Below are 13,102 nucleotides of genomic sequence, written 5' to 3'. Positions count from 1 at the left end.
CTGGCTCAGTAGGAACCCTGGAAATAATACCTCTCTCTGACTCTCACATAAAATAAAAGGGATACCTAACTTGACACTACCTGTTTTCAAACATGTATAGGGAGTGTACTATGTGCATCCAACATAGGCAGCACTGCAGCACCACCTGAGGCATGATTGCCATGTTTTAAGCAATATAAAGCAGTGCTAAGCAGCTTTTACCACTATTTAGTATATGTAATCAAAATTGCCCCCACTAACTAGCGCAATGTTGGGCAAGGTCGGGCAAAGTTGAGCAAAGTCAGGTAAACATGCTAATATTTGCTTTACTGTTCCTTAAGCAGTCTGGACTGTCCAGCATGAAAATAAAAAGCAGTGACAGGCCTCAAACCCAGGATACTGTGCACTATAATCACAGTACTGAACCACTAAGCCATGACAGCATTTCACTGGCACAGACACAGCAGGACAATTGTACACCAATGCAAACACAAAGAAATGCTGTATCATGCCCCTAAAGAGGCATATGGGTAACCTCCCCCACAGGCTTATGCAGACAGAGAACAGCAGGCCAGGCGGTGTGATGTGGGTTGGGTAGGCTATGAAGTCGCAATCTAATATACGTGACATTGGATGCTAAGATCTGTAGTACAGTAGTATGCCTCAAGCCAGTACGATAGGCAACAGTACAGACTGAAATGGTGTACCTTACATAGCAGTGCAGGCCTAGCAAATGTGTATAAGTGTCAGGTGAAACCCTCATCCTATGTACACCCACAGTAACAATCAGGTGTGCCCCTGGGTAGAAATGTACAAAGAATAGCTGTCCCCCTGTATGTAGAAATGTTGATAAATCTATGCAAAGTGTCTCATGGAAGCCCTGCAGGCACAGCATGATCCCTGTTGATTTATGACACAAAGGTGAGCCCTGCTGTAAAAATACAACTTGATTTTCCATACACATATAGTATAAATGTCTATACTGGGCGTGCTCACACACTTCAACAAATGCAGTGGATTTCATTCAGCATCACACTGAAAGGTCATACCGGGCATGCTCACACACTTTAATGTTGTTGTTATGTCTTTTGGCTTTTCCCAGTTAGGGGTCGCCACAGTGGAACTCCGGTCCGCTAATTATTGGCAGTTGATTTTTCTGTGCAGAGTTGCCAGCCCTAGCACACAACCTTCAACGAAGGTACACCCATTCACACATGTCTCCATGCAGAAGACACTCTAGCTGAGAGTCGAACCCGTCAGCGTCTTACTGTGAGGCGACAATGCTACCGCAGCACCACCACCGCGCAAAGCAAATGTCAGGCAACAGCATACTGAAAGGTCATACTGGGCATGCTCACACACTTAGGCAAACTATGGAGGTGATAATAAGGTATCTATGGACAAATGTGGATAGTCATCTCTACTTCCAGAAACACATTCACAAAGTGGTCAGAAAACCATGCTATGTGTTCCCACAAACTGCCAAGGTCTGTGCATGTAGGTCAAAGGAGGTTCCCTCTACTCATCAATCATCAGACCCATCAGAGAGTACCACAACACACTTGTGATGAATCGGACTAGGCACCTTCAGCAGCTGGAAAGACCACTGAAGTACCTCAACAAGAGGATTACTGGCCTCAAACAGTTGCCCCATGCAACAAGACTGAATTTAACTCAATCTGTACTCTGTTGCATACTGTCTACTCAGGAGATCTCTGCCCAACAGACAGGTCCATGTCATGGCAACACTCAGATCTGTTCTGAGTTACAGCTCAATGGCACTAAATATACAGACCCAACTGATATTGCCAACATCCTGGCAGATGGGATCAGTGTTAACTTTACCCCCTTCTCACCCATGAAAGAGCACATCTCCATAATGGAAGACTGCAAAGTTGCTGTCATCATGGCTGCACAGGTAAAACACACTCTCCAAAGCCAGTATCACAGCAGCCATGGGACCAGATAACTTCCCAGGCTGTGTTCTACACAAACCACAGAACAAACAGGCACCACACCAATGTACCATGTTCAGTCATAGCCTCACCTAGGCTTTGTGCCTGCTGAATGGTGCACAGCAACGGTTATCCCACTACACAAGGGTGGAGACACCAAGGACCCCAGGAACTAGCGGCCCATTAGCCTGATGAGCCTGCTCTTCAAGGCCATGGAATGCATCATCATACAACTTATAAAAAAATACATTGGTAATCCCCAAACCCTGGACCACAACCATGTTGGGTTTGTAAAATGCAGATCATGTCTCCTAAACCTGATATATGACATTGAAGCAGTCACTAGAACCATAGACAAGGGTAAGGTGGTTTGCACAGCCTATGTAGATCTTGCCACGGCTTACAACACTACCCCCCACTCTGGAAATATAGATAAACCCACTAAACTAGGTATAAATTGCTATGTCACAAGATGGGTTGCCAACTGGCTTACTGACAGAACGCACACTGTGAAAGTAGCAGACTCCAAGTATGACTTTGGACCACTGATGAGTGCAGTACCACAGGGTCCAGTCCTGGGTCCTGTCCTGTTTAGTATCTACTTCCCTGAAGTAAACTTTAACATGGAAGGTCTGTGGCTACTGAACTTTCCAGATGACTGCAAACTAGGAGCCATAATTGTAAACAGTAAAGATGTGGACATCCTACAAAAGGGCCTCACTGAGACAGATGGCTGTTGTCAAAGCCATGGGCTCAAGCTCAGTGCCAAAAAGTGCATTGTCATCCCTTTGTTAAAAACTCTGTAGCCATGAACTACAACATAGGCGGTAGTATACTTAACACTGAAAGTGTGACAAGAGACCTTGGGTCACAGGTGGACAGTGGACACAACTGTGATAATCACATCCCCACAGTAGTCAGGAAATCCTCCTATGTAGCACACCTCATCACAAAAGGTGTCTCATGCAGAATAGAAGAGGACATTGTTCCCCTCTACTCATCACTCACTAGAACCATAATAGAGTACAACGCCCCTTTTGCTATGTACCTCACAAGACAACTACAACAACTGGAAAGCCTGCAGCAATACCTCACAAAGAGCATTAGCAGCCTGAAATACATGCCATACACAGACCATCTCAAAATGCTCTAGCTGTACTCCCTTGCATATCACCTACTCAGAGGTGATCTCTGCCTAACATACAAAGCTATGTCAAACACAGAGCTGTTGGACATGCTCCACGTAATACACTCACAATCCCTCTGATCTTCGGACCCAAAACCACGAGTGAAATACAAAAGGAATGGGTGTATCCATTTACCTTATGGATACCCACACCTTCAGGTTAGTGGCACAGCATGAGGCCTTGGAGACCAGGCAAGTGCAATTAACATTGGGCAAAGCTGCTTATCAGATTGTAGCCTGCTACAGATCACCCACCTTGTCTCAGGAACCTCACTCAGTATTCCTGAGAGCAGTGAAAAATATAAAGGTCCTATCAAACACCATTATATAAGGAGATTACAACTACACAAACATTGAGTGGGAGAATTACTCGTGTACAACGTCCTTTGCCCAATGTTTCCTAGAGTTTAAAAACTCTAAAACCCTGGAACAGCTGGTCACCACGCCCACTAGAGCTGACAACATACTGGACTTGATCATCACCAACATGGGGTACCAGTGTTCCACAACAGAGATAAACCCCTTGCTGGTAATATCAGATCATAAAGTAATCACACTGGACATCCACATCCTGCCCCCCCAGTCAATGAAACCACTGTGAAGACATTTTCAAAAGCAAACTGCACACTTCCCAAGACCAAAGTGGAAAGTTCCAAAGCCACCTTGCTATAGGATAATGCTATACAATCTGCCGAATCATTTACAAGTGCATCCTATGAGCATCTACAGGGAAGAATGGATCAAGACATCCCAAATAAAACCAAGATGCACTCCTCCAAAAATAAGAAACCAATCTGGTGGTCGTCACCCATAAATAAGCTAGACAACAGAAGGAGGAAACGAACACATGATAGAGCAAACTTCACAAAAGGAAAGGCATCACTGATCATTATTAGGAAGAAACAATGATCACTCATAAAATAATCCAAGACCAGTTTCTAAAGACAAATTGCCAAGGAATGAAAGAATAACAACCACAAAGCCTTCGTTAGCTACACCAAACATGTAGGTGGCAACTTCCAAATATGCTGTCAGCTACTGAAAAATGGCAAGAAATACACTGAACCAACTTACATTGCCCACATCCTGGGGGACATGTTCAGTGCAAACTCCCCCCCATCACCCCCTAAAGGGCTTGTGTCCATCCCAGAAGAATGCAGAGCCCCAGACTTCATGGGCATGCAGGTAAAGACAGCCCTCTCCAAAGCTAAGAACACAGCATCAATGGGACTGGACGGTGTCCCAGGCTGCGTCTTACACCAGCCCAAAAAGGAACTACACCCTCACCTACATTCACTGTCCAGACTCAATCGTACCACAGGCTGTGTACCCAAAGAATGGCATACACCAACAGTCATCCAGCTCCACAAAGGGGGTGCCACAACAGAACCTGGAAACCATTGCCCTATAGGTCTACTCAGCCTGGTCTGCAAAGCTATGGAGCAAATTATCATGGAACCCATAAACAGAGACATTGGGGACCTCCAGACACTGGACTCTACCCAACCTGGCCTTGTTAAAGGCAGATCCTGCCTCCTAAACCTAGTTGACTTATTTGAAACAGTTACCGAGGACATAGATGGAGGTGAAAGTAGTCCACACAGCCCACCTGGACCTCACTAAGGACTTTCTACACCATTCCCCACTCTGTCATCATTAACAGCTATGTCACCGGATGGGTGGCCAAGTGGCTCACAGACCAAACACACATGTTCAGGGTTGCGGGTGCCATGTCCAACTCTAAACCAGTCACAAATGACATCACACAGGTCTTGGTCCTGGGACCCCACCTGTTCAGTAGATACTGCTCAGAAGTACAGGCAAGCATGGGAGGAGTATGGCTGAACAGGTTTGCAGATGACTGCTAACTGTGGTCCATAATCGACTCTACGGCTGACACAGACATTCTCCAGAAGGGTCTTACAGAGACAGATACCTGGTGTCAAATCAATGCCCTCAAGAAGAATGCCAAAGAATGCATAGTCATCCCCTTTGGATAAAACAAAGTGCACACAAATTACCACATAGGTGGTAATCCAGTATGTACGGAGAAAGTCATTATGGCCCTGGAGACACAGGTAGATAGTAAACTCTCCTTTGATGATCACATGGCCAACGTGTTTAGACATTTCTTCTATGTAGCCCACCTAATGTCACCTAATGTAATCAACTTTGTCTAGTCTGATGATGTCACCATCCTACAAATATACCTGTGGAAAGGAGAACTCACAGTAATGTGTATAGCGTGTCGTGTTAATGTGTACTCCTCTAGTATCATGAAGTAGTTAGGTAGGGGTTTGAATCCTGCACTTGACAACTGTATGTGTGTGTTTGTGTGTGATCTCCTTGGAGAGGAGCAACCATTTTTGGAGAGTAGTAAAACACCTTAAAAGTGGTATACTTATCTTTGTCAAGTCTGATGATGTCACCATCCTACAAATATACCTGTGGAAAAGAGACCTCCCAGTAGTGTGTATAGTGTGTCGTGTTAATGCGTACTCTTCTAGTATCATGAAATAGTTAAGTAGGGGTTTGAATCCTGCACGTGATAAGTGTGTGTGTGTGTGTGTGTGTGTGATCTCATTGGAGAGGAGCAACCATTTTTGGAGAGTAGTAAAACACCTTAAAAGTGGTATACTTATCTTTATCAAGTCTGATGATGTCACCATCCTACAAATATACCTGTGGAAAAGATACCTCCCAGTAATGTGTATAGCATGTCATGTTAATGCGTACTCCTCTAGTATCATTAAGTAGGGGTTTGAATCCTGCACTTGACAACTGTTTTTGTGTGATCTCCTTGGAGAGGAGTAACTGTTTTTGGAGAGTAGTAAAACACCTTAAAAGTGGTATACTTATATTTGTGAAGTCTGATGATGCCACCATCCTACAAATATACCTGTGGAAAAGAGACCTCCCAATAATGTGTATAGCGCATTGTGTTAATGCATACTCCTCTAGTATCATGAAGTAGGTAGGGGTTAGAATCCTGTGTGTGTGTGTGTGTGTGTGTGTGTGTGTGTGTGTGTGTGTGTGTGTGTGTGTGTGTGTGTGTGTGTGTGTGACACTGTTGGTCAATGTGTTGTGGGTTTTGTTTTTACTACTGTATGACATATCAGTATGACAACAGTATGTGCATTGCATGTCAGGTAGCTGTGTGGCAAATACATATACATACATGTGACCTAAATTATTTCATAGGTGGGAACCCTGCTTTCTCCATGAACACATCTGTCATCTTTGCCAGAGTGTGCTGCTGCTTTTTAGACCTCAGGTCACATCTGTATGGTTGTGACAAGGCCAGCCACTGCAGTGATCCCTGGCCTAGGTCATCCGTGTCACACGCACTCATTACAGTTTCTATTGATTTGTATGAGTGAGGGTTTATGGCTGAGGTATATTTCAGACCTGTTCAAACACAGCAAAGTCTGTCAATGATGGCTATTCATTATAGGTGTACAAAAACCTTTGTGGATATGCATGCAGACCCCTTATTGCTTATGTGATCCAGCGAGGGATTTCAAAATACCTTTGGAAATGTAATTACAAAAGGAGAGATGATGTAACACTTGGCTGCATGTACACATCGGTACCTGTTCAACATGTTGGTAGCTACTACCTATGTGGTACTGTGGGGATACTATGTTTCGTAAAGGTGGATGACTATGCTTTGGTTGGCTTATAGCTTTACAGCATGGGTTTGACAACAGGTATCTGTCTATATGATACCCTTGTGGAGGATGTGTGTGTCATCTGGAGAATGCATTAAAGGCCACAGTATGCATTTCCAGACATGGATGGACATACCCCTACTGTGATTGCTTGTACCTAAAAGAGCTATATGCCAAACAGGAGTGGTCTCAGGAATGGGTGCAGGTGAATACCACTGGTTACTGGCATAGTATAGTACCTGAAGGATCCAAATGTTACTGTGTGTCCTACATCTGTGTGTCAGTTGTCAAGACATCATCTAACGATTGTTTATGGTCAGGCTGTTGAGGTTATGTATACTACCAGAATGCAAAACAATGACAGATAGTAACAGTATCACCCACAGCACAGTGTCAAACCATGTCATACACACATGTGTACTCAAGTTTCAAAATGTGTGTAGTACAATGCATACTGGCCACCAATAGAAACTATGGAGTGTTACTGTGTAATACAGGGCATGTCACCCAGCCCATGTGTCCACTATGCACGTATATGCAGACAGTGCACCTCCACCATGTTCACAAATGTACACCTGCAAATCTGTGCTACACAAATCCCACACGTACTGTCCACTCTCTAATACATGCTGCCAATACTACACACATCAGCCAAGTGGCACGTGGACAGACAGTACACTATTGAAACTAACACTGGTGTAAACAATACTACATTGATAATCATAGCTTTAATGCATCATGCCTGCTCAGCTACACCTTCAAGGATATCATTACACTCTACTGCTGACAACATGCTAACATTGCTATACTGCTGTAAAGTCACCCTGTGCATCAGCACCATGGTAGCCTGTTCCTGCATCAATGTTACAGATGACAGGAGGTGGCACAGGTTTCATCATATGCACAGGGTGTGTTGTTGGTTTGCCAGAGGCCTACATTGAGCCATACAATCGACATGTTTTTGTGTGTGTGTGTGTGTGTTTGTGTGTGTGTGTGTGTGTGTGTGTGTGTGTGTGTGTGTGTGTGTGTGTGTGTGTGTGAGGGCCAAGAGTACTGCTATGGGCCAATGTTGATGTAATGTGTGCGGGTATGTGTTAGCCCTAGGTGTCTGGTTTATGTGTGTGTCTGCATGCACACAGTTCCACCATGTGGCTGCCATATATGGGGATTTGTGGGACAGCCACAGACTGTACCTGCCAAGCTTTACAGATCACTGTCTCTGGCCACGGACATGGTACCTGTGCCTGGCAGGTGTGCTACTGACAGTATCAAGTACTAAGCCAGACTGGGTACTATCTTCAGAGGTGGACAGATGTACACTGGACCCAGGTCCCTGCTGGGACTGTCCAGAGCCACGTGCACATGGTCTTCTAGGACAGTCTATGGACAGCCCACCCCCAACATTGCTGGGGCTGGTACTGGCACTACGGGAGTGGCTGTGACTTGAGGGGCATCCTCGGCGACTGCCAGCTGCTGGTGTTGCTGGCATACGTCCACGTCGACATCTCAACCATCCCGCACTGTACTGATACATGGACATGACATTGCAGAGGACATCTAATGTCTCACCCCAACGTCTGTCAGTGATCTCAGTGTAATTATGGATGGCACCTGCTAGGTCACGGATACTGTGAAATACAGTGGTGTTATGTGCCCTCTGTGCCCTTAGTCCCTGTCTGGTGTACCATTCTATATGCGCCTGTGCTTCCATGACAGCCTGGAACATTCGTCAGGTTGTAAGACCTGTGGCACATCTGCCAGGGGCATGATGAGCAGCAGTGCTCCGACAAGAACCCCTGGACATCTGCCTATGCGGTACCGTTCCAAACATCTGGGTATTGCTGCTGTGTCGGGATGCATGTGCCATAGATACCACACTGTCCTGGCCAATGCCGACTGTACACTGTCCCTCAGCTAAGGGCATTGGTGATGGATGTATTGGCAGTATGACTGTGTGCATGGATGGGGTGGACACTTGTGTTCTGTTGATTGGTGGCCCAATGACAGACCCTGGCAAACATGCCTGTGCCTCAACACACCTATCCTCATAGCTGCAGTGAACCAGCCCAACCTCAGCACCTGTGAGAGGAAGACAGGAAACACACTTTACGACCTGTACATGATGTCGGAACACACATGAACACATGCACACATGCACACAAACACACTCCTCACTAAAGCAGACACTCACACACACACACACACACACACACACACACACACACACACACACACACACCACCAGCAATCCAGAACATACTCAATAGCGGTTGATGGTGGGATACAGTAGCACAAGCCAAACAGTAATATCACGCGTGTCAGCATGCAGGACGTGTGTTGCTCAACAGCATGCAGCGCGAGTGTAGACAGCCCTTGTTAATAACAGTATACATGGCTCTGATGCATGTGTGTTGTTCTTCAGTGATTGGCCTCACCCTGGAATGCAGTGTGTATATGGACACTACATTGCTGTGCAAGTATTGAAAGCTCTGCAATGTCCTGTGCACCATCACTCACAGGTATACATACATAGGTGTCACATAGATATTAATTTCTGATTAGAGCATTTGTGTCTTTAGCAGATAATTGTGGACACAGGTTTAGCACATGCATGCTATGTTTACACACAGGATGAGTGGTGTATGTATACCTGATGGAATACCATTGTGCAACATAGCCATTGTACAGTGGTTATGGTGAGTGTAGGACATATTGTGTACATGCCAGTACCAGCCATGACATGGCATGCTACAACACAACTGCAACATTAAACATCACACATACCCAATGTGTGTCATGTGACCTATACACCCCCTAGCATTACAAGACATGTATGTGTCACTTTGTACAAATGGTGATTGCTATGCATATTGTATATAGGTGCATATGTTTGCACACACACAACATTGAGGTGCATAGCAATGAATGCTATGTGTAGTACTATGGTTACTGTAACTGGATGGGGTGTAGTACCATGAGCCATCATCATGCAGCATCATGTGGTCACTCAAGGCTACTAATGTGTGCCAGACCGGCACCTAGCATGCTGTACCTGAACTGCAGTACCATGGCTATATTCACCATTTCACAACCAGTTGTTACATGGGTTTGTAAGGTGCCCAATAGGGAGCATTGACTAACATGAATGTGTTATGCGTTGCATAGTGTCGCACAGCCCCATGATAGGCCTCTACCCCTCAGGTATATTACGTGTGCTGTGTGGATGACATTTGGGATACTGGAGTGTGACCTTACAGTGGGTGTCTGAATACACCATGTGTAGCATATTAACGTGTACTGCGTATGACAATGTTGTGTATGTTGTGTGCATGTGTATCGACTCTGCCTATCCAATGTCCACTACAGTTTTTCCACAACTGTATGGGATGCTCTGCGTATTGCATGTGTTTGAGGCAGCTACTCACATTACTGGGATGTGCATAGTCTCACAGCAAACATGCACAACATGCATTATGCGTAGGTGTGTTACGTGTACATGGCCTACACCTCACCTATGACATGCACATATATTTTGCAATATGAAATGTAGACCACACTCACCAGCATGGGTCTGCTGCCTTGCTGTCACACCAGAGGGACCTACAAGGATATGAGACAGTTTGTCAGTGGCAACAGCTGTGGCATTGCTACTGTGGGTTTGCAGTCTCACAGTAGTACAAAAGTTGACAGTCATAGGCCTACAGATTATGTTCCAAATTATCAGTATTGCACAACACCAGGCTCCACATCTTCTAACTACACAGTACACATCTCACATATGCATCATCTACCAATAGAGGTAACAGTAGTCTACAGATATGCCATGTTACCTGCACGCTCCATGTCAAATCGCTGGGTGGCTCCGGCCTCCATGATGATACATGTTTGCTGTTGTTGTTGTTGACCAGGAGCCACCAGGCTGAGGAGCAGCTCCTCCACTCTGGTGAGGGGGGGTGGATGGCTACCCCACCACCTGTGGCAAGCTGTTGTCTACGGACATCAGACGCATGCTGCCGGACATGTCTAAGTAAATCACTGCAGTGATGGCGTACCTGCTCATATGTCCGGTTATGCATGCCTATGTCATTTACCCGACGGACAACATCTTGCCACAGTGCAGTCCACTCATGCTGGTCCTGGCTTGTTTTTGAGAACAGCAGGGCGTAGTTCTGAACCAGGCTGGTTGTTATTTCCTCATCCTCTACTAGGCTATATGTAGGATTGCGATGGTGGGCCATGACCCTGGAAGACAATGAAACAATATGTGTGAGCAAGTCATGTGGCACACTTAACATTCTAAAGTACAGATATCACTGAACTGCCATGTATAGCAACCTATTGGCTGTCAGAGGATACACACTTTCAATATCACATATCAGTGCTCAAACCACAACTGCCTGACAGTGCCTGGCACGCTCTAAATATCAAACCATGTTCTGCACAGCAACAAAGAGAAACCAGTATGTAAGACTATACAACAGTACATGTCACACTGTATGCAACACAATGCATCACCTAGCCACAGGAGGTATATATCATGCTAATGCATAACGAAATATGTCATCCATTGCAATGATTGTAAAGTCCAGTTACAGTATTACCAGTATACCACACTAGTTGTTGGTGGCAAACCCCTGCCTAACATATGTGCACATTCGTTAGTATAGGTGGCATACTGCTGTACTAGACTATACATGTTGCTAGATACGCACTTATATCCTGTAACACACATATGACCAAGGGCATGTTACAGGCATACCCACACACACATCAGACATACATACAAGAAACAAAGGTATGGCAACCCAGATGAGATTTACCTGTGTACCATACAGTACTGTGTGTCAGTACTTGCAAAACATTATGCCTGAGGTATGTAATTTGTGAGGACTACAGGGAACACACATAACAGTGGTTCCAAGCAATGTGGACATATACCATACTGTGCATTTTAGGCCTACAGCTTCAGGTAGTACTACAGTTCATACGGGATTTGGATTCACCAGCAGTACCAATCAATAATCATACATGTACTGCTTTAGCCTACAATGGCACACCCCAGTCGACACCAAGGGACTACGTCAGACCGTATGCCATACTGCTTTTCTGCCTAGCAATATCATACACATCTTTTGCTGGGATCAGAGCTAGGACACAAAATAGCATGACAGAAACAGTTTCCCACTAAGCTATCACACATATACAGAAGTTCGACACATTCACCAACACATTCACAGTCACCCTCAGTCAATCCCACATAGCAATTATTGCAACAAGCACATGTGGGTGTGTATCGGTCCATAGGTAGGTAATAGGCTATTGGCCCTAGGGCCTATAGAAGCCTAGCCATACGCTACCCTGGCCTTTGACACACATGTAATTTAATTTCACATGCCCCTGTCCAGCAGAGCCACAGAGGTGATTCCCGGGGTGTATTTCCTATCTCCCATCTAATCATCAGGATTATTCATGACGACTGCTAATGAGGAGCTTGGTTTGCTAGTGATAGGTGGTTTGTTCCAGAGTATGGGATGTCTGTGAGATAGGAATCTATCCCTCCAGCATGTTCTGTTTATTGAGGTGACAAGGTTTAGGTCCCTGGAGCATGTAGCTTGTAGGGATTGTGATCTGTTTATGTGGAGCATGCCCAACAGCTCTGGGTTTGACATAGCTTTGTATGTTAGGCAGAGGTCACCTCTGGGTAGGCGGTATGCCACACAGTCTAGCTGTAGTTTTGTGCGATGGTCTGCATAGGGCATCTGTTTGAAGCTGGTATTACTCTTTCTGAGGTATGTCTGTGGCCTTTCCAGTTGCTGTAGATGTATTGTGAGGTACATACCACGTGGGGCATTGTACTTTATAATGGGTTTTATGTGTGATGAGTAGAGGGGAACACTGACCTATATTTCCCCTAGATGACATACCTCTTGTGATGAGGTGTGCTACGTAGACAGATTACATAACTAGTGTGGCACTGTGATTATCCAAGGGGAGACTACTGTCCAACTGTGTCCCATGGTCTCTTATCACACTTTCGGTGTTAAGTAGACTACCACCTATGTGGTAGTTCATGGGTACAGAGTTTTTGCCAGAAGGAATGCCAATGCAGTTTCAACATTGAGCTTGAGTCCATGTCTTTGTCACCAGGCATCTGTCGCAGTAAATATGACCCTGTCTCTCTCTCTCTCTCTCTCTCTCTCTCTATATATATATATATATATATATATATATATATGCACATACATATAAACATCCATTGGTGTACATATAGATATACATATAGGCACATATACAGTCCATCTTTCATGGTG

Source organism: Protopterus annectens, chromosome 2.part1, assembly GCF_019279795.1.
Source record: "Protopterus annectens isolate FY-2018-M chromosome 2.part1, PAN1.0, whole genome shotgun sequence".
In the NCBI taxonomy this organism is placed as follows: Eukaryota; Metazoa; Chordata; order Ceratodontiformes; family Protopteridae; genus Protopterus; species Protopterus annectens.
Note: the sequence above shows the minus strand (reverse complement) of the source record.